The sequence below is a fragment of the Lynx canadensis genome, chromosome E1 (genome assembly GCF_007474595.2).
Source record: "Lynx canadensis isolate LIC74 chromosome E1, mLynCan4.pri.v2, whole genome shotgun sequence".
NCBI classification, from domain to species: domain Eukaryota; kingdom Metazoa; phylum Chordata; class Mammalia; order Carnivora; family Felidae; genus Lynx; species Lynx canadensis.
The window spans coordinates 4,738,247-4,761,374 of NC_044316.2; the positions used below are offsets into that span (position 1 = coordinate 4,738,247).

General features: G+C 51.3%; 1 pseudogene; it reads right to left on the minus strand.

Moving 5' to 3' along the window:
* Window positions 1-107: 107 nt before the first annotated feature.
* LOC115501618 lies at window positions 108-22,178 on the minus strand (annotated as a pseudogene).
* Between the last annotated feature and the right edge of the window lie 950 nt (window positions 22,179-23,128).

A 23,128-nucleotide genomic window follows, 5' to 3' on the forward strand; every position in this document is an offset into this window, starting at 1 on the left:
CCAAGCAATGAACCATTTCCACACAGGGAAGAGAAAACAAACACAATGCTACAGCCTTAAGTTGAAAAGGAAGCAAAGTTTAATGCATGAGAAGAAGCAGCCACATGGGAATTAACTGTAATGGCCAGGAACCATGAAAATACACATTTTGCATATTTTCTGCCCTGTTCCAGAAGAGAGCTGCTCACTCTTCACTCTCATGGACCACCATCTGGAAAGAGAGTGGGCATTTTGAGTTGCGTCAGACAGCAGAGACACATTTCCTCCTGACCCCTCTCCCCACAAGCGTCAGGGAGTTGCTTGCTTGGGTTTTTCAGGAGGACACAGGATATTTTTTGGACCTCAGGAGAATACACGACTGCATCCCTGGAGGCAGTCACCCCATAGCCTGAGAAACTGGCCCCCAGGGAACAAGCCCCATCCTCAGGGACCTGGTACCCGTGGTTATTTGCCTATAGGTGCAGTGAATGAAGACCAGCGCCAGCAGAGGGCGTCTGAAAGATCTCAGCAGGAAAACGCTCCTTCCTTTCAGGATGGTGTTTTAGTGCAAACTTGTGTTCCAGTGAGACTCATCTTAGCTAAATGACTTCAAGCAGACCCCTTGCTTTCCTGTGCCTGAGACTGACCAGTTCTAAAGTAAAGGCTCCTCCAAGGTTCCTTCCTGCTCCAAAGTGTCTGCATCACTGTGGGTTCTTCCCAGGTGCCCTGGAGCCACAACCCTCGCCTACACCTGCCGCTCTCCGTCTAGTGTCCATGGGGACCACTCACCCTGCTGGAGGTGAAGTCGCGGGTCTTGGCGCGAAGCTTGTTGACTTGAGATTCTGCAATATCAGCACGTTCCTCTCCGCCTCCTCGAGCTCATGCTGAGCTTTGCGGAATTTGGTGAGATGCGCATTGGCTTGTTCATCTAAAACCAAAGAGCCCAGGCAAGGAAGGTGAGCGCAGCGCCTGTCTCAGAGCTCCCTGTGAGGGACAGGCCAGGCTGCTGTTGGAAAATCACAGTGTGTGTCTGACTTACAAGCCTCCTCGGCCTGCCTCTTGGAGGATTGTACTTTCACTTGAAGTTTATCCACCAGATCCTGCAAACCTCAGCACGTTCTTCCTGTCCTCTTCACTCTAAAAGCAAGGACACAGCGTGCGGCTAGAGGAGGGGGCAGAGTTGCACGAGGTCTGGGCCACTTTCTCTGGGGCAACTGGGTTGCTTCCTGTATTCTGGAGGCGGGAAACCCAGGGCGGTGTTTGCGCTTTGCAGAGAAAACCTTTGCAGAAATGCTTTCTTTCACTTACCTGGTAGGTTAACTCTTTGACCCGCCGCTCATATTTCCTCAGGCCCTTGACGGACTCTGCGTTCTTCTTCTGCTCCCCTTCCAGCTCAAACTCCAGCTCCCGGATCTGCAGAAACGGGTGGGAAGTTAGTCTGGGGCTGGAGAACGAGCGGTTGAGGCCAGAGGCTCAACCAGGGCTTCCTCCCACAGGTACCGCGTCTCCAGTTTCTGGATCTGCTTCTTCCCGCCCTTCAGGGCCAGCTGCTCAGCCTCGTCCAGACGGTGCTGAAGGTCCTTCACCGTCTGCTCCAGGTTCTTCTTCATCCGCTCCAGGTGGGCGCTCGTGTCCTGCTCCTTCTTCAGCTCCTCGGCCATCATGGCCGCCTGCAATTGCATCACACCACAAACCCACCAAGATGCATACAAAGGTCAGGTGCCCTGGAGCTACCGGAACCTGGGTACCCAAGGACCAGAGTCGTGCTAGAGAAAAAGGACGAGGGACAAGGCGGTCCCTGAGTCCACTCTTCCACAATGGAGCATGAGAAGAGCTACACCAAGTACAGAAAGTAACCCGACTAACACAACCTCCGGGGACTGGATGGAAAATGGGCTCTTCCCTTTCTGACACTGGCCTCCCTGGGACCTTCCTCACCGCCCCAGGAAATTCTTTGCTTCATTATCACCAGCGTGTGTCTTCAAAGGAATCTGAGACCTGCAGAAGACCGAGTCGGTACCCGCAGTGCAGGTTTGGGGATAGTGAGCCGAAGGGAAGGTGGGTAGGGAATGGAGGCGTGGGCGAGCAGAAGGGCTGCGGTGGTCCCCACAAGCATCAGGTGGCACTATGGGAGCTGTGTCTGGTGGGGACAAGCCCGCTCAGGCCCAGGCGGCTTCAGGCCAGGCCAGGTGACATTTGGTGAGATAGTGACATCTCAGAGTTTCATTTTCATGTCTGCAACAAGTGAGATGTTGAAGGAGAGAACAGCATACCTGTCTGTGGGCCTTAGAAATAGACTGTAATACTTTCCAGTCTTTTTTTTTTTTTTTTTTTTTTTTTCCTCTGCCCCATTATTTATCACATTGGCCTTTTAAATGTGCGGAGGGGACGTGCTGAGTCGGATGGAGGGGAGGCAGATTGCAATTTGGGAGCAGAATGCACCCCACGTGTTCCCCCCGGAGAGGCCCCCAGCTGTCTGGTGGGAACTATCTCAGGCTTGGGAGAAGGAGGGGCTTTACTGAAACGCAGATTTGGCCGCCACACAGGGACAGCACGGGAGAGCCTTACGTCTGTGATGGCCTTCTTGGCCTTCTCTTCCGCATTCCTGGCGTCCCTGCTGGCATCTTCAACCTCGCTCTGGAGCTGCGTGAGGTCCGTCTCCAGCTTCTTCTTGGTGTGGATGAGGCTGGTGTTCTAGGGCGGGAGGAGGGCCGTGTCACCCGCGCGGGTCAGGCCCGGGTCTCTCCCCTCCGCCGGCCCGCCCGCCCCTCACCTGGGTGTGAAGCAGCTGCACCCTCTCGTTGGCGTCCAGGAGCTCCTGCTCAGCCAGCTTCCGAGCCCTCTCCGTCTGCTCCAGGGTCGCCGCAGCTCCTCGACCTCAGCCTGCAGCAGGTTGGCCCTGCGCTCCACCATGGCCAGCTGCTCCTTCAGGTCCTCCTGGCCCCGGAGCGCGTCGTCCAGTGCAGCTGGGTCCTAGGCGGAGAGTAAAGGAAAGGTCTAGTTGGCGTCGAGGCATGAGGGCCACGAGTCTAGTCGACGTCCTTGCGCTTGCGGACGGGAGAGGCTTTCCCGCCAACGAGCCGTCCCAAACCTTCAGCTGCCCCTGGACGCTCCGGAGGTGCTTGAGGGTCTCCGCAGCCTGGCGGTTGGCGTGGCTCAGCTGGACCTCGATTTCATTCAGGTCCCCCTCCATCTTCTTCTTGATCCTGATGGCCTCGTTCCTGCTGCGCACTTCGGCGTCCAGGGCGCTCTGCATGGTCCCACCGTCCTCTGGTAGTTTCTCTTCAGCTGCTCAATCTCTTCGTCTTTCTCGGCGATCTTTCTGTCGATTTCTGATTTCACCTGTGTCAGTTCAAGCTGGATTCGGAGGATTTTGGCCTCTTCATGCTCAAGGGCGGCCTTGGGAGAAGAGAAACACAGGAACAGTGCCCGTGAAGGAACAGAGCCTGCTACATCACCCTTTGTGGGGGCATTTCATAACCGTAACTCAACAGCATTCAAACTATCTTTTAAAAAATTCCCTTTTTTTGGGGCGCCTGGGTGGCGCAGTCGGTTAAGCGTCCGACTTCAGCCAGGTCACGATCTCGCGGTCCGTGAGTTCGAGCCCTGCGTCAGGCTCTGGGCTGATGGCTCAGAGCCTGGAGCCTGTTTCCGATTCTGTGTCTCCCTCTCTCTCTGCCCCTCCCCCGTTCATGCTCTGTCTCTCTCTGTCCCAAAAATAAAATAAAAACGTTGAAAAAAAATTTAAAAAAAAAATAAAAAATTCCCTTTTTAAAGAGCTGGTGAATGGATGAAAAAGATGTGGTTTCTATATACAATGTAATACTACTTGGCAATGAGAAAGAATGAAACCTTGCCGTTTGCAACAACGTGGATGGAACTGGAGGGTATTATGCTGAGTGAAATAAGTCAGTCAGACAAGGACAGATATCGAATGTTTTCATGCATATGTGGATCTTGAGAAACTTAACAGAAGTCCATGGGGGAAGGGAGGGGGAAAATAGTTACAGACAGAGAGGGAGGGAGGCAAACCCTAAGAGACTCTTAAATACAGAGAACAAACTGGGCGTTGATGGGAGGGTGGAGGAGAGGGGAAAGTGGGTGATGGGCATTGAGGAGGGCACTCATTGGGATGAACACTGGGTGTTGTATGTAAGTGATGAACCACAGGAATCTACCCTCAAAACCAAAAGCACACTTTACACATGGTATGTTAGCCAATTTGACCATAAATTATATTAAAATAAATTTAAAAATAAATTAAAAATTTCCTTTTTAACTTCAGTGCAGAAATCATGTCTGTTTCACTGCCATTTGTTTTTTATTATCTGATCAAACAGTAATAGCATTTAAATCATCCTATCCCTTAGGAGCATAAAGCGCCTTATGGATGCTTTAAATTCATCTAAGATTCTGCAAGATCTCACTTTTAGACCTGTCTTAATGTAACGATTTTTCCCCAATAAATCCAAGATAGTCCCCAGGGGTTGTTTCACGCCGGCAGATAGGAAAGGAGGCGGCATCAGGACGGTGGCTTGGCAGAGATGGGAAGGGTGACACGGGGCGAGCCAGCGGGCATCCCTGGTGGGAGCTGTCCCCACGGCTGCCTGCCCGGTGTCTGCTCACCTCCGCTTCCTCAAGAGCCAGCTGGATGTCTGCCTTTTCCAGGTCGATCTGCTTCCTTGATTTCTCCAGTTCGTGGATGGTCTTCCCATTTTCAGCAATTTGCTCCGTGAGATCTGCTATCTCCTCTGCAAAGAAATCAGTTTGGGTTTGCACGTGAGCGCCTCCCCACAAGCACCTGCGGGAGGCCCTGTAACCAGCCCGTCCTGGTTCTAAGGTGGCTGTTTCCCAGAGACAAGACACCGGACAGACAGACAAGAGCTCCTCAGTCACCCCAGCGGGTGACGAGCGCTTTCTGGACATGCTCAGAAGGACGCGCGAGCAGGGATTTGCGTCCCGAAGCCATGCCCGCCCCGGACAGCACCAAGGCAGACGGCAGGCTGTCTAGAGCTGCTTACGCTCCAAATTCTTGTTCTCTCGTCTCACGGTTTCCAGTTGATCCAAGGCTTCCTCGTAGGCATTTTTCAGTTTGAAGAGCTCGGTGCTCAAGGACCGGGACTCCTTCAGAGATGCCTCCAGCTCTGTCTGGCTCTCCTCGCACTTGGTTTTCCATTCGGCTAGCACCTGGAACACAGGCATGGAAGGGGTCCCCTTCCTCAGCTCTTCTCCAAGCCCCGAACCAAACAGAAGCGTGCAGGTAGCTAAGCCTAGAAGTGCGGCTTCACTCGATAGCATCTGTTGCCTTAGATCCTTGTTCCTGATTATCTGACTGATGGAGATTTCCTCCCACAATATACCCGAGATCAGTAACATATCCGCAACGGTTGCCATCTCTAAAAAGCCCATGGATCCTTTGAGAAGGAATTCTCTGCCCTTTTCTTTTCTTTTTTTTTTTTTTTTAATTTTTTTTTTAACGTTTATTTATTTTTGAGACAGAGAGAGACAGAGCATGAACGGGGGAGGGGCAGAGAGAGGGAGACACAGAATCCGAAACAGGCTCCAGGCTCTGAGCCATCAGCCTAGAGCCCGACGCGGGGCTCGAACTCACGGACCGTGAAATCGTGACCTGAGCTGAAGTCGGACGCTTAACCGACTGAGCCACCCAGGCGCCCCTCTGCCCTTTTCTTAATATGAGAATGGCCCTGAACTTTTAAAGATTTCCTTAAAACTTCGGTTCAAGTCAACCTTCGTGTCCTACTAAAAGAGAGGCTTCCAGAGAGCCTCCCGAAGGGACCCGAGTTACAGTCCCTCGTGTCAACCCCCCCCCCCCAGACACACCAGCAGTGTGGGGAACGGAAACGTATGGAACGGAACAACACTGTAGCAACTGGTTTGTCTCCCCCGACAATGCTTGAGAGGGGCCTCCACCCCCAACCCATGCCCGTTTCATTTTACACAGGAGGAAAAGCCAGCCCGGTGAAGTTCAGGACTTGCCCAAGGTCACGCTGCCGGTCGGGCCGATCAGGACTGGGACCCATCCTCCTCCCAGGACTACAAGGGAGTCCCCAACACCAAGCGTGCAGCTTGCATGGCGCTGACCCCACACCTTGTCAAAGTTTCCTCTGCTTCTTGTCCAGAGCGGCGGCCATGGAGTTGGCCCTTTCAACGTCGACCCATCAGGTCCTCGCTTCTCCCTGCAGCCTCTGCTTGGTCTTCTCCAAGGAGGCGCACATTAGCATTCACTGCCCTCAACCTGTTCCTCAGAGTCTTGAAGGCGCTGAGCAAGTTTTTTCCTTAAAGAATATGAAAGAGAAGCAGATGCTATTTAAATCTCAATCCTCCTGAACAGCACTATTCATCAAGTTGGAAGCACTCATCTGTGTGACTCAAACACCGCCTGTTTTCATAAGCCCAGGAGAATTTCCTGTCTGCTAAAGGCGCAGTGATAAGTAACCTGCCTTGGTCTCTAACCAAGATCAAGGTTGTTTGTCTTCATGAAATGTGCTGCTTGCCAGTCCCTCCAATGGCACACGCAGCGCCACATTAAAAGATATTAAGAGAGGGGCGCCTGGGTGGCCGCAGTCGGTTAAGCGTCCGACTTCAGCCAGGTCAAGATCTCGCGGTCCGTGAGTTCGAGCCCCGCGTCGGGCTCTGGGCTGATGTGCTCAGAGCCTGGAGCCTGTTTCCGATTCTGTGTCTCCCTCTCTCTCTGCCCTCCCCCCGTTCATGCTCTGTCTCCTCTCTGTCCCAAAAATAATAAAAAAACGTTGAAAAAAAAAATTAAAAAAAAAAAAAAAAGATATTAAGAGAGGTGAGGGAAGGGGGCGGCCTGGGTAGCTCAGATCGGTTGAGCGTCTGACTTCGGCTCAGCTCATGATCTCGTGGTCGGTGAGTTCGAGCCCCGCGACGGGCTCCGTTCTGACAGCTCAGAGCCTGGAGCCTCTTCGGATTCTGTTCTCCCTCTCTCTCTCCTCATCTCCTCTCCCCTCCCCTTGCTTGCATTCGGATTCTCTCTCCTCTCAAAAATAAATAAACATACAAAAGAAAAAAAGAGGTGAGGGAACACACCTGGTAATGTACAAAACCATTCCCAAGTACATAGTTTCTAAAGTCAGTGCCCTCTGTCAGTATCATTTGAGAGTTCTCAGTCCTCTAAAGGCAAATGGAGTTGCGTACTTGCCTCCTCCAGCTCCTCTGTGCGCTGGATGGCGTCCGTCTCGTATTGGTCCTCCACTGGGCCACTTCACTGTTGGCCTTGGACAGCGCCCTCTGCAGCTCGGCCTTGCCCTCCTGCTCCTCCTCGTACTGTTCCCGCACAGGTCACAGTCGTGGCGGGAGGACTGCAGGGCGTGGGCCAGCGCGTTCTTGCCTGCAAAGAGTCAAGGAAGAGGAGGGCCCCCAGTGGATTAGCATTTTGGTGTCTTGCACCGTGACCCTGCTACCATCGCCTCCTGAGTCAAGTTGCCGTGTTTTCCCACATGTGTAATGGAAGAGGAGATCAAGGAAACACTCCCTTGGATTTCCTACCTTACTTTCTTCCTCTAACTGCCTCTTGAGCTCCTCTATTTGCTGGGTAAATGCTTGCTTGCTCCTGGAAAGTTGGGACCACTATGCTTTCCTTTTCTTCCAGTTGACGACTCAGCTCACCTGTGTCCAGAAGGAGATATTTTCATTTTATTATTCACTTTTTCATTCATTCATCATTCATTCATTCATTCATCATTCATCAAGTTCCTGCTATGTGTAGGCACTGTGCTAAGATCTGGGGAAGACTAATGAGCAGATGTGGTCCTTTCTTGGGGAGGAAGAGAGGTGTCCATGAAAAGGAAACCAAAGACACAACTGATAAGATATTGTCATAAACTCCTAGAAGCTTGGGGTGACTTTTGCCATAAAACCCTTGAGAACGATTGTAAATTTAAACATTACCACCTAGGGGCACCTGTGTGGCTCAGTCGTTTAAAGCATCCAACTTTCGCTCCGGTCATGATCTCACAGTTTCGTGGGTTCAAGCCCCACATCGGGCTCTGTGCTGACAGCTCGAGTCTGGAGCCTGCTTAGAATTCATGTGTCTCCCTCTCTCTCTGCCCGCGCACCCCCAACTTGCACTCTCCTCCCTCTCCTCTCTCAAAGATAAATAAAACAGTAAAAAAAAAACAACCATTACCAACTAAAAACACCCATCAGACCTTCCAGTGGCTGTGTTTTCCAGCTGTTTTGGTTTGCCATGAAAGAGAACTAATGGCTTCTTAGACTTTACAGCTAGTAATTTGAGGTTGACTCTAGGGTAAAGGTGGTAGGTTGAGGTTTATATGCTTCTGCGAGGGAGAGGGGAGAGGTTGGGGGGAGAGGCCTTAGACTCCAGAGGTGAAATTCCCAGAAATTTCCCAAGGTTATTATAGAAAGTGCAACTAAGCCTCTCTTCTTCCCTGTGTTGGTCGTGGCTGCTAGCAAAGGATTGACTGATTCACGGGATGATGGGCTGGAGGAGCAGGGCTGGGGGCAGGGCACATTTCCTAGGTGAAAGCCCCAGATAACGTTTCCCTGTATTTCCGCTACTACACAGCAGGAGCCTATCCAAACCGGCCGGGTTTCTTGATCTATTGTCTGAAACACTTGACTGCATACACACATATCTGAATTCGTGCGTGGCAAGATATGGAAGAGCCAAGAGCCTTATTTCTAGTCCTGTTTCTGACATTTAGATCCTTCTTGATGCAAGGTAATTATTGGTGTTGAAAGAGGCTTGAACCAGATGATGTTCTGGATTCCTTCTCATTCTGGTCTGCTTCTCTTCACCCCGTGTTTTTACTGAACTCTCAATGGTGCCCCCCCTTCAGATATTTTGAATGAGCCCTTTTTGTTATTCTAATGGCTTTTCCTCTGATATATGCTTTCCTAGAGGTTCTCCCCACACAGTGCTGGCCCTTTCCTGTCGACCGGTCGCCCCCCCCACCATAGGCGACCAGAAGGCGCGGCCCCTCCCATCCCCATCGCTCACCAGCCTCCGTCTGCAGACGGGACTTCTGTGTGCCAGCTCGCTCATGCTCCTTGAATTTCCTCGTTCTTGCCCTGGCCTCGCTTAACTGATCCTCCAGAGTTCGGCATATTTTATCTAGATTGGCCTAAAGGATGAGAAGGGGGAGAGAACCAAGTCCGTATTCAGACCGCAAAGACCCAGAGGCGGGCTCTCCGCAAAAGCACTGGGCCCCGTCCTGCCAGAGCACCTTCGATTTAGACACGCTCTCCACATTGCTGGCCAGGTCGTCGATCTCCATCTTCAACTCGCTCTTCTCCTTCTCCAGCTTCTGCTTGACCCTCTGTAGGTTGTCTATCTGCTCCCCCAGCTCGGCCACGCTGTCCGCGTGCTTCTTCCTCAGGGTGGCCGCCATGGCTTCGTGCTGCAGGGTGGCCTCCTCCAGGTCCCTGCGCATCTTCTGGAACTCGGCCTCCCGCTTCTTGTTCAGCTCGATCTGGGTGGAGGTGACCGCCTCCCGCCTCCTCCAGCCTCTCGCATCAGCTCCTCCAGTTCCCGGGCGTAGTCGCTGCGCTGCTTCTCTGTCTTTGCACGGGTTGCCCGCTCTGCCTCAATCTCTTCTTCCAGTTCCTCAATCCGAGCCTGTGGAGGGCAGCCATTCGCCCATGGGCAGTCGTGTCCCTAGAGTGACTCACCCTGCATGTCAAGCATGGGCTAGTTTCCATTCTCATTAGATAAACCAAAGTTTAAGCTTCTCCTATAGGAGGATATGGTGCTCATTTCCTGTATACAAGTTTTTCCTGCCCCAGCGTGGTCATTACCTCTGCAATGACCAACCCAGGATATTCTCCCTTCAACTACATGTTGACCCCAGACACCTTTGTTATGTATTTATTTTAAACTATGGAAAAATTGCTCATCGCTGCTGGGTCAGCCTAGCAGAAAGGCAACCGATGAGGCGGGCATTCCCATGGTCCCGCCCACCTGCTCGCAATGGCTTACAGCAGGCGGCACCCAGCCTACGGTGGGCGACCTTCATGTGAAAGAAAAGTCCAGGATTCCTCTACCTGTAGCTCTTTGATCTTCTTCTGAAACTGGAGGCCCAGAGTCTGCTCATCTTCCATTTTGCTCTGCAGCTGACTGTATTCGAAATCCTTCCTGTGGAGGGAAATGTAGAATGCGTGAAGACAGGACAGCCAGAGACTTGGAAGACGGAAAGCAGTGGTTTTAGGACCCTACTTCTTGAGCCTTTCATCCAGCTGCTGCTTATCGCTCTCCAGATCTAATATGGACTCTTGGGCAAGCTTCAAGTCCTCCCTCCAGCTTCCTTTTGTTCCTTTCCAGATCTACACGGAGCTTCTTTTCTTGTTCTAGGGAGCTTTCCAGCTGAAAAGGACACCATATCCTTTTGAGAACAAATGCTCTGCACCAGAGGATTTGGGGGGTTCTTCCAACCCTGAAGTTCTGGGACTCCCAATTAGTACTATTTCCTTACATCATCAACTTGCTGCTCCAATTTGCTCTTGATTTTGCTCAGAGAGTGACTTTGTCCTCTTCGGCTTGGAGGTCATCCAGGGTCTGCTGGTGGGCCTCTTGGAGGGCCTTCTTCTCCCTGGTCAGCTTTGCAATGGTTTCATCCAACCCAGCAAGTTCTTCAGTAAGGTTTTTAACCTAAGAAAAGGCCACAAGCAATTAGAAGAAGAAATAAAGTCTGGTTCGCAAGGACTACACGAAGCTGGAAAGACCCACAGAGAGAGAGTACCTTGTTCTCTGTGGCATGCTTCTCCTTTTCAACCTTGGCCAGGGTCAGCTCAAGGTCGTCGATGTCTTTCTTGAGCTCTGAACACTCGTCCTCCAGTTTCCTCTTCTTTGGCCGTCAGCTCGGCGTTGATCTCCTCCTCATCCTCAGCTCTCTCAGTTCACCTCCTTGATCTTGGCCTCCAGCTGGAATTTGGCTTTGATCAGCTGGTCACAACCTTTCCTCTGCATCCAACAAGTTTTCACTTTCCTTAAAAAAAAAAAAAAAAAAAGAATCATGACTTCCTTTGATGAGATAAGGTTTGTGACATTTCCAGCACCTTGGTATACATGAAGTCCTTTATGAAGCCCCCAACTAAAAAATCAAAATCCCACCCCAAGTCCAGTTTTTCTAAATATCAAATCGACAAGAAAAGTTAAAAAAAAAAAATTCTAGACAACTCACAGCTTGCTACTTGGAGCTGTAGGTCATTCTTCTCTTGTACTAGAGTCACCAATTTTTCCTCCAGTTCCTTCCTCTTCGCCTCTGACTTGGCAAGTTCGTCTTTGGTTTTCTGAAACTCCTCCTTCATGGTGGCCATCTCCTTCTCGTCTCTGCGCTCTTGAGGAGGGGCTTGATCTTGAAGAAGAGTTTCATCATCCAGGGCCAGTGCTGACGTTCATGAAGGCGCGGACCGTTGTAACTGGATACAGAAGATGGACTCCCTGAAAAGAAAGCATTGATTATTTCCAGAGAGACCCCCCCCTCACCGCCGCCTTCCCCAAAGGGCTCATGCTTGACAGAGACCCTCCTCGACCTTCTCTGCACCATCTTCTGGAATTCCACACGCATGAGAAACCCCCTGCACACCGCTTTGTGTCCGGGTGATCAGTTTGGCCAGGCGGTCATCCCGCATTTCTTCCAGTGTTCCCAGCAAGCCAGCCTTGAAGAACACCTTCCGGGGTAGAAGGATGATATGAGTCTGTGTGCTGGAGAAGTCCAAAAGGGACTATGGGCCAGCATCTGTCAAACCGAGGCATTACCTTGGTATGCCCAAATTTGTACTGAGTGTGGTCAATATCGATGGACGCCAGCAGCTTCTCACAAGCCTTCTTGCTGTCGATGAATTGTCCCTCAGGGATTGCGCTGGCATTCAGCACTCGGTATCTGCCATTGTAGACACAGGGACAATCATAGACCATCAGCAAAGACGTAAACCTTGGAGACCACTAGTTTGGGCCTCTCTCCTAATAGGCAAGAAGGCTAGGTCCAGAGAGGGAAAAGAAACTCGCACACAGCCACACTGCTGGGTGATGGCCTTTAATCCAAGCCTCCTGATTCTCAGGGAAGGTCTTTTTCTGCCATATTGGATATCAGACAAGCTCTTGAGAAAACATGGAAGAAAGAAGTGCATACATACTTGGCCAGGAGGTACGTCAATCATTTTACCTGAAACTCTGTACCTGCTCTGTTGAAACGGGCCTTTTCACACCAGTATTTCTCCCTCTCAATCGCAGCATCTACACACCTCAGCAAGAAGCGTATATGCATTTTTATCACACACCTTTGCTTAAAATCTCCATACAGAATCCTATTTGGGAATCCCTTCCTGCAAATGCGGATGCCCTCCAGGACACCATTACATCGCAACTGGTGCAGGACAAGGCTGTGTTCCATGGCCCCTGAGAAGAGAGGTGAGAAACATCAGATTCCTGCAGGATCTCCTGGAAACTGGGCACCATGTACAGCGCCAGCAGGTGTCTTACCTGGAGTTTTGGTTTCATTGGGGATTATACAGCGCACAAAGTGAGGATGAGTCGTTCTTAAATTTGACATCACTTGTTGAGGTTTTCCTAAAAGAAAAAGACTACATTTGACAGGCTGCTATAGGTTTTTACAGAGACAGAGATATATCGTAATGAAAAATGAGGCATCTATTTTGAACTTACCATGAATTGTAAAGGACGAAATCTTTTAACTCTTTCTTTGAATACCCCAATTGCTAGAGGTGCAGGCAAGTAACCGATAACAATAGCCTTTTGCTTCTCAGTGAGCTGGAGACTAACCATGTACAAAATGCTCTCTGAAATCAATTCCAGAAATGGCGTCTGGCTCCACAGGGAGCTTGGGGATGCTATTTGCCTGTGTCCTTTTGGCAACTTGGAAGGTTTGTGCTGAGGTCTCACCCCCTAGGCCATCTAGCCCAACTCCTTGCTGTACAGAGTGATAATGAAATTCTGGACCCACATTTGTTACACCTCATTTACATATTTGTATATTTATATAATTATTATATTATTATAGGTTCATATTTTATCAAACTGCCACTCAGCTCCCCGAGTAACAGCAATCAGATTGAGACCACATTACTATTCTTGAATAAACCAAGGTTGTCTCCATTGCTCATTTTGCAATCGCTTAAACCAACTGCAAGCAAAATAAACTTGTATTTTTCTTACCCTGAAGAGGGCAGACACAGTTTGGAAAGAAACCCTTCTTCTTGGCAACTTTCTTCTTTCCACTGTCAGCTGAAAGACATAAAATGTGGCGCACATTCTTATCAGATCTACAGGATCTTTTGGGCCTGTGAACTGAGGCACAGGAGATAGCACAGACACAAGGCGCTCTGTGGAGTCTGTTACCATCTGCCCGTAGCAAAGGTGGCGTAGAGGTGTGCCAGGAGCCTGTTGGAGGACTTCTGGTATAAGCCGACCACGGTCTCGTTCAGCGGGTCCTTGTTCTTCTCCAGCCAGCCCGAGACACTGTAGTCCACAGTGCCCGCGTAGTGGATCAGCGAGAAGTGGGCCTCGGCCCTGCCCTTGACCACCTTGGGCTTCTGGAAGTTGCTGGGACTTGCCCAGGTGCTGGTCGTACAGCTTGTTCTTGAAGGAGGTGTCCGTGGCCTTGGGGAACATGCACTCCTCCTCCAGGATGGAGAAGATGCCCATAGGCTGGATTAAAGCAAAGCAAAATGCGTGTAAGGTACACGTGAGCTGCAGCAGTGAGCCGCAGAGTAGACAAGACGAGGTTACTGAGTGGACAGATCAGGACACCTTCTCGATGAGCTCGATGCAGGCAGCCAGGTCCATCCCAAAGTCGATGAACGTCCACTCGATGCCCTCCTTCTTGTACTCCTCCTGCTCCAGCACGAACATGTGGTGGTTGAAGAACTGTTGCAGCTTCTCGTTGGTGAAGTTGATGCACAGCTGCTCCAGACTGTTGTACTGATGCCAAAATACAGAGTTCACATGCAAAGTTAGACTTCGAAAACCAAAGACCCATCAGCCTCCCTCTTCACTGCCTCAGGCTCTGCCAACTCATCCATTCCCCCCACCCCCCGCCCCCGACACAGGCATGTTCTTCAGGGTCTAGCCCAGATCACATCTCCTCCTTGGAGACTTCTCTTAACTTCTAGCCAGAAGGTGTTTCTCTGTCCCCTGAGTCCCCATGGTCGGGATCTCTCCTGTGCACCAAGCACGGTCTGCTTATTTTGTAGTTACTCTTAGGTGCACAGTACATACCTTCTGTTTTCCTCTACAAACTACAAGCTCATCTTTCATTCGCCAGCATGTCTTGTGTCTCTTGTAGACACAAAATATATGCTCTCACGGATGGCTATATGAGAACCTAGAACAGCAGGGTATTTATGTGAAAATCCCGTGACTGGCTTATCAACTTCTCTATGTGGCTGGCTCTCCTATGCCAATAATTGCATTTGAGTTCTTTCTTTATCCACTTCACAGTGTCTTTATAAAAATTCCACTTACCACGCATCTCCTCCTCTCTTGAAATTATACAAGCCCCCCCACCCCACAAAGTACTTTCTCTTCTACCTGATCCACCCTACGGTGCCCTACAGGGTGTGCTGCTCTGACAGGTTGCTCACCTCAACCTGTTCCCTCTAGGATCATCATGACCAGTCCCTTCACACACAGCCATGTGAAGACATGAGCACTGGGAACACAAACCTCAAAGATCTCAAAGCCCGCAATGTCCAAAACACCAATGAAGTGTTGTCTTGGCAGCTTGTGTCCAGTTGTTGGTTGATGCGAGTGACCATCCACAAGAACAGCTTTTCATAAACTGATTTGGAAAGGGCATTCACAGCATGGTGGACCTGTTAGAGGAAAGGTCACTGGGGTTGGAAGGTGATGGCCGTCAGGTGCCTGTGTCTCTCCCAGCCTCTAAGCAGCCACTTACCTGATCCACGGTTTCCCTTTGGTAACGTACTAATTCCCAACTTTCACTCTGGGGAAGCACAAAAGCCTTCAGGAGGTCCGAAGAGTTCAGAGCCCATCAGATAGGCTGTTTTGTCGGCCACTGCCAGGAAAAGAAAGACAGAGGGACACCCGTCAGGCTTGGCAAAGTAGAGGAACCACTCTGAAAATCATCCAGATGTTTCAAAGCTTGGTGAAGGTTGTCTTGTTTTACGTTCCATATCTGTATATTTTAAAAAACGTTTATTTGTTTTTGAGAGACAGAGCATGAGTGGGGGAGGGGCAGAGAGAGGAAAGACACACACACAGAATCCGAGCAGCCTCCATGCTCTGAGCTGTCAGCACAGAGCCTGATATGGGGCTCGAACCCACATACTATGAGATCATGACCTGAGCCAAAGTCAGATGCTCAAACAAACTGAGCCACCCAGGCACCCATGTTCCATATCTTTAAACTGCTGGTATGTGGCCAGCGGAAGCCAAGTCACTCAGAGGATATGATAGCTTTATGAAAAGGTAGGGACTGGGTTCCGGAAAGCCCTGGTCGTGTCTCATTGCCATCGGAAACAAGCCCATTCCAGTGATTCAGCAAATGGGGATGGTAACACTAGGCATCAGAGCCCCAGAGAGGTCCACCTCTGCAGGTGGAAGAAGGATTAATTGCTTTCAAAACGAGGCACCAAATGATCTCCACGGACTCCCCCCCCCCCCCCCCCAGCTCGGGCTTATGTCCTGTTGTGGTGATTTTGTACCTTCGGTGCCGTCAGGCTCTGCCTGCTCTTCCCGCTGCTTCTGCTTGAACTTCATGTTCCCATAGTGCATCACGGCGCCTGTCAGCTTGTAGAGGCCAGACTTCTCTTCTGGGGTGAAGCCCAGGATGTCGATGGCGCTCTGGCATTCAAAGAACAGCATGTTAGTCCACGGACCCTCGTGATGGAGGAGGGGCACCCGACACGTATTGCCTCTGTTCTACTTACGTCGGTAGCCAACAGCTCCTCCGCGTCATCATGCTGGCCACCAGGATTTCACCCTGGCTGATGAACGGGTAGTCGTAAGGGTTGGTTGTAATGAGGAGCAGCTCTGAAATGACAGATTCAAAATCAAGAGGTCCCCCAGGTGCAAAGGAAAACATCCACCCAGTGGATTTGAGCTCCTGGATTCTGGGCTGAGGTTCTCACCTGCTGGAGCCCAAACTGAGCTTAGAGTTAGAAATCTCTTCAACAGCTTCCCACTACTCAGGCTGTGGCTGACATTTAAAGTCCAGGGAAGACTTTGCAGCCTGCCCAGACAACGTAGATTAGGAGCCCGAGAGAGCATTAGAGTTCTCTTGCCTTGTACATGAATGGTGCATATCAGTGTAGTTGGGAAAATTTAATACAGAAAACTGGCTTAGTAGGGTCAGGAGAGGAGCCCCCATGGAGGGGAAGCACAGGTGGTTTTCCAAACCCCTTGAAAGGCTGCAGCGTGTTTCCAGGCTTGGGACCAGAAGGCGGGCCAAGTACAGCCAATGAGCAAAGAGCCTGCTCACCTAAGCCTCTGTTGGGTGTGGAACAAGGGGCCAGGTGAATATCCTGTCCTGGTGCCTCGCGGTATTTGGGGAGAGGTTGGGTCCTACGTCAGAACACTAGGGGGCGCAGAAGGACAATTAAATACCTAGTTGTTGAGAAGGTGATTTTGGAACCAGTGCTAAATCCAGTCATGGTTTCATCTTGTTCCTGTCCACTGGATTCTGGTTTTTTGTTTTTTTCCAAATTGACACATCACTGTCAAAATAGCGACATCTATTCCTAAAACAGACTTCTCTTCCGTTGGCTACCTAGTCCCCTATATACAGGTGCAACTTTCCTTGGTCCGGTGACGCCAGAGCCCGGACACCTCACCTATGAGCTCAGGCTTCTTGTTTGAAAGAATCTGGTAGAAGATGTGGTAGCTTCTCTCAGCCTTCAGCTGGAAGGTCACTCTTGATTTTTCCAGCAGATCTATGAACACAAACATGGCACTGTTTTCCAAACTGGCCCCACCACCCCGAGCCGCCATCCTGTCCGTTATCTACTTACACGTTTCAATATCTGCGGAGGCCAGCTTCCCGGTGGTTCCAAAATGGATTCGGATGAACTTGCCCTATGGGAGGTGGGGCGAGGAAGAGACACCAATGTCTAAGCGGTTCCAAGTGTTCCCGCTAGTCTCTTGGGCAGTGTGAACAGGAGCTTTATTTCCCTACCTAAAATTGAGTATGTCTCCTTCTCCCTTCTCTGTCCATTTTGAGGGCCCCCCTTTCTTCCATGCCCTTTGCTCCACATTTCCTCCAAACGGGCCCCCACCCCATCCAGTCATAAGTTAACAGAGTGATTTTTTTTTCAAGATGCAAATCAAACCATGTCACTTCCCTGCTTACAGAATCCCTCAGTAGCTTCCTGAATAAAATCCAACCCCCTTCTTGTGGCCTCCACATGACCAGACCTCTGTCTTCCTCTTCCCCCACCTCTTGGGACCTACCTCCTGCCCACCTTGCTGCCACCATGAGAACTCTCTCGGGTCCCTTGACTACATAAGGTCTCCCCCACCCCAGAGTGTGCTTGCTTTTCCCTTTGTCCCTCCTCATCCTGCAGATCTTGGGGTTCATGAGCCAGTACCCCCCCCCCAGATCCCTTTTCTACCATTCCTGTCTTAAGGAGATCCTGCCCCCAGTCCTCCATCACACGCCCCGTTTGTGGAGCTTTTCATGAATGGCATCACTATCTGAAATGGTCTGGTTGCTGTGTTCTATCCATCATTGCCTGTCTCCCCCCACCCCCCCCCCACACACACAGCCTGTTGCCTCCGAGAGGACAGGAAGATTGCCTGTCCTGAGGGCCCCAGAGAAAACCCAGCTGAACTGAACTCAGACTCACAAAGCGAGATGAGTTGTCCATTCCTCACGGTTTTGGCATTTCCAAAAGCCTCCAGCAATGGGTTGGCGCTGATGATTTGGTCTTCCAGCGTCCCCTAATGCAAGGAATCGTGGGGAGGAAGAAGCCGCAAGGGACAGGGGGAACCACTTCCCTGGCCCTGTCACTCCCACCCACCCTTGCTGTCCAGGGCAGAGCCCATCCCTCCTTGACTTTTCCAGTTCAAGTACCGACAAAATCCTCAACATGGCCCACTTCACACCCTCTTGCTGTTTTGTAATACAGTGAAACCTTGGATTGCGAGTCACTTGTTTTGTGAGTGTTCCGAAAGACAAGCAAACACTTCTAATAAATTTTAACTTGATAAATGAACAGTGTCTTGCAATACAAGTAGTACATGATGCTCAATGTCACATGATCCCAACTGAGCCAATGGTTCTCGAAACTCACTTTGATAACATGAGTGCTTTGGATTACAAGCCTGTTTCTCCAACGAACTCTGCTCGCAAACCAAGGTTTTACCGTCCTTGGGTACACTTGGGTGTCTTGATGTAAAATTCCCATAATGCTTCATTCAGTCCCTCGGTTCTTCAGTTAGTTGGGTCATCTGCATTCATTTTGTACTGTTGTCATCTGGTTTGTTTGGAAAAGCACGTGTGGCTACAGTTTTACTAAACTGGTGCATGTGATTCTGCCATAAAAAGAAAAACCTCTCCGCGCACCTGGGTGGCTCAGTCAGTTAAACCTACTTTGGTTCAGGTCATGATCTTGCGGTCTGTGAGTTCACGGTCTGTGAGTTCGAGCCCCGTGTCAGGCTCTGTGCTGACAGCTCAGAGCCTGGAGGCTGCTTTGGATTCTGTGTCTCCCTCTCTCTCTGTCCTCCCCTGCTTGTTCTCTCTCTCTCTCTCTCAAAAAGAAATAAACATTTAAAAGATCAAAAAAGAAAAAAAGAAAAAGCTCTCTGAGCTGCTCCCCAAATGACCTTCCTTAGTTAAGCCTTACATCCCGTTCGTAGGAAATCACAGGATCTGGTCGTGTAAGCTCGACCCCACACTGGGTTGTCTGCAGTCACGGGCTCCTCTGAGGACTTCAAGTCTGAGCCTGCCCTCCTTGCCTTGAAGAGAGGGAATGTGGCCTCCTCACAACCCCTCGCTGTGAGGCTGAGACCACGGTCACAAGCAGAAGCATGGCAAACCCCTCCCTTCCCTATACCTTCATCTTGGAGTCCTTCTTCTTGGCCAGGTCTCCAGTAGCCGCAATTGTTGCAAAGTACTGGATGACCCTCTTGGTGTTCACAGTCTTCCCTGCCCCGGATTCTCCGCTATTTGTTGTGACCCAAAGAGAGAGAGAAAGAAACACGTCCTGTAGGTGTCAACTGCCTCCCCAAGATGTCACACAGAGGCCTGGACATACCCCTGAGCCACAGCGGACACACACCTACTAGACCAATGTGAGAAACTACTCAGAGAGGCAGAGGCCCCAGGGAAGCCTCATCACTTCTGAGCTGCCCCAGCGGCGGGCGATCCCAGTTTCCCTGAGACCTTGCACATACCCTCTTGCCCATCACCATCTCCATCTTTTTATCACAGACTCTGCTTTAGGTACTTTCTGTTTAAAAAAAATTTGTTTAGGCTTCTTTACTTATTTGAGAGAGACAGAATGTGCAGGGAAGGGACATAGGGAGAGGGAGAGAGAGAATCCCAAGCAGGCTCCGCACTGTCAGTGCAGAGCCCGATGCAGGGCTCGAACCCATGAACCGTGAGATCATGACCTGAGCTGAAATCAAGAGTCAGACACTTAACCAACTGAGCCATCCAGGAGCCCCCTTTCTAATCCACAGAGCAAACAGCACCTTTGCCTCCTGCATTGGAGACAAAGAGCCACAGCTATGACACTTACGTGATCAGAATGGACTGGTTTTCACGGTCTGCAGGAGGAGAAAATAAAATAGAGTTGATGGTGGCAGAAAGAACTTCCCCATTTTGTCAGGCGGGTCCAGGTTCACTACGCCGGTCCTCTTGCCTGTAGCATTCTGTGTGGTCCCGGGGGTGGCTCCAAGAGCCTCCTCTTTGACAGTAAGACTCAGAGGGTAAGGCTCTGCTTCAAACCAGCCATGGCTTCTCATCTAACCAGGCTGGACCACATGACATTGGCAACCTTTATTTTCACCCCGTAAACCTGTCGGTTTCATAGGCTTTACGCAATGCTTGCATTCAACCCAAACTCTCTAGCAGGGCCCCTGCAAGGCCCTAAAAGATCTGGACCCTTTCAGCCTAAGTCCCTCTACCCTCCTCTCTTCGTGCTGGAGGGTATGCTGGCCCTCCATTCCAGCGCCCCCCCATACCCCCCTCCAGAGACGCACCTGTCAACATGAACTGATAGGCGTTGTCAGAGATGGAGAAGATGTGGGGCGGGGCCTCCTGGCGCTTCTTGCCTCGGTAGCCCTCCACCACCTCGGGGTTATACACCGGCAGCCACTTGTAGGGGTTGACGGTGACGCAGAAGAGGCCTGAGTAGGTCTGTGGATGTAAAAACGGGGTGTGTGTGTGTGTGTGTGTGGTGTGTGTGTGTGTGTGTGTGAAAGCCTTTGCTTTTATTATTATCTCACTTTCCTTATGCTAAACTTGTAAAGGAGAGATTGATTCTCTTCAGCGATGGGGCAGATGACTGAGAGAGGGGAGCCGCTGGCCCTCCGGCAAATGACCCTGCCCAGACCTGGAGCTCAGCCTGGCTTTCCTGCCCCTGCCTTCCCTACCTGCTTCCAGCCTCTCTTCCCAGTCCCCTCTTCCTCTGTCACCTGCTGTCTGTCTCTAACCCCTTCCCTCATCCTCTCCTCCATTTCCCCTCTTTTGTTGGACAGCTGAGTCAACACTAGGCTTTCTGATGCTGTTACCCACACAAATGTCCCCACCTGCCCCCACCCCCCAGCACCATCAGATGCCCCAGGAAGTGTGGGCACTCACATAGATCATCCAGGAGTGTACCGGTCCTTGAGGTTGTACAGCACGGCTGGCTCGTTCAGGTGCGTCAGCAGGGCCATGTCCTCGATCCGGTCGAACTTGGGGGGGTTCATTGCATACACGTCCTCGGGTTTGACCACTAGGGTCTGCGTTGGGAAGAGGTACAAGGACTACCTGGGGTCCGCTGTGTGTTTTTCCCCCTGCAGGTATCTGTCTGGATCCCACAAAGAGCCTGGATCCCAAGGGGCAAGCCCTGGGGAAAAGGCCCCTCTGACAGCGGGAGAAGATGGGGGCAGTGACAGCACGTGATTGTTTCTGTCACTCGGGGATTGTGCCTTTTGCTCTCTGCATGGTCCCATCTCTGGGCAAGGCTGGCGGGTGGGCAACCTGCCTTCTCCTGGCCTCAAGCAGGGATCTACTTAAACCACCCCATGCAACTAGCCCTCCTTGGGACGGGTCCAGACCATCTTGGTTATGTCTGGCTTTCACCTTCCCTGCTGCCTCGCAGACCCACTCTCAGCTTCGCCACCTGACACATCCCAAGAGCCACCCTCCCAGAGCCCCAGTGCATGGTGGCAATCGAAGGACAATTCTCACTGCCTGTTTCTTCACCCCGACCCACTGACACTATTTCCTCTTCTCCTTTCAGATTTTCTTGTTCTTCTTTTAATTTTCTTTGAAACTTTCTCGGAACATTTCCAGATTCTTCTGGTCTCGATTCCAGAAAGTAGTGAAGTCCAGAATTTCTCCAAGCACCCCCAACAATGTTCTGGGCCGGAATGTAATAGGCCACATAGAGGGAGGCTGCCTTTTCACATGGCGCCTGTGTGGTCCACTAGGACCCCTACCCGTTTCCCATACTTCATACTTTCCATGCTTCCTCAGGTGGCTACCACTAGAAGGAAATAGGGAAACCCAGGCTACCAAGCAAGAGTGTTTACTAAAGGAGATCTTCTCGCAGTTGGATTCCCAACCCCACACCCCTGCGCTGCCCCTAGAGTGCTGTGAACGTCAGCAAAAGCTCCTGAACCGCGAATCGCTTTAACCAGCCACAACCGGGATCTTCGCCCATCCTGCAGCCTGAGGCCAGCGTTACTAGGCTTTCTCCGAGGACACCAGGGAAGCCGTGTGGGCGCGGGCAGGGGCACAGACGCTGGGACCCCAGGGACGGACAGAAGGCCCAGCGGCCTGCAGGGGGCGTGCGCAGGCTTACCCGGTTGTCTTCGGTTTCCACCGTGACCTTCCCATCCTGAGTACTCTTAATTCTCCCCTTGCGTATTCCTCCTTTGAGTCGACCACAAAGCAGTAGGTTTTGGCATCAAAGGGCTGGTTCTGAGCCTCGATCCTCTCCTTTTCCGACTTCCGGAGGAAAGGAGCGGCGATGCCAAACACTTCCATCTCAGTGTCACTGCTCATGGTGTCACTGGAAGGCGGACCAGCAGGTGAGCCCTGGAGGGGACCCCACCCTGTTCCAGGCCCGAGTCCCTGCGGCTCTACCTGAGCCGCCCTTCACTCCCCGGGGCTCCACCCACGGGACCCCAGGGCTGCGAAAATCAAATGTGCACATATTTGCCCGGTGGGTTCTCTGCACAAAATGCACAGAGCACAGGAAATCCAGGCTCTGACTAGTTGAGGCTTGGATGGGAAGGGGCCCCAGGGCCGAGTGCAGCTCTCTGCACCTCGCTTTCCTCTTCTGCGAAGCCCAGGTGGTGCCGAGGGAAACTTGACAAATAAACGCCATTCTTCAAAGGCAGGGTGCTAAGTGGCAGATCGCGAAGGAATTTGGGGGCCGTTTGGATTCAAGGTGCTCTCTCCTCACACAAGGAAGCCTCTGCTTCCTTCGGTTGCTAAGACTACAAGTGGCGTCAGATGCCAGCATCCATCTGGAAGTTTCCTCTCCAGCCTAAGTTGTGCTTGTCTGAGCCCTCTTGGCTCTGAGCCCTCAAGGCCACTGGGAGGCAGGAGAACTGGTAACCTTGAATTACCTGGAGCCTTCCAACCGCAGAGGGACTGGACCTTTCTTACCTGGAGAGTCACACCCACAGGAAGGCAGCAGGAAGCCAGCAGCCGTGGAAAACCTGACCTGCAATAAATACGCAAAAGGCAAAGTCCGGGCACGTGGGAGCTTCTGGTTCAGCTTTGAAACGGCTCTCTGTGGGATAACTAGTAAGACTACCAGACAAATGACTTAGAAGGGCCTTGGCCCAGAGGCAGCTGGAGGAGCAGGTGGGACGTGACCCACAAGTAAGCCATTAAGGCAGTAAAAACCCAGGCTGCCCCCAAATCTGGCTGCTATCAGCAGGGCCTGCCATTTAGAACTGGGCAGGAAGGTCGTAATCCCTGTTAGGAAGCTTGTGGTTCCCACA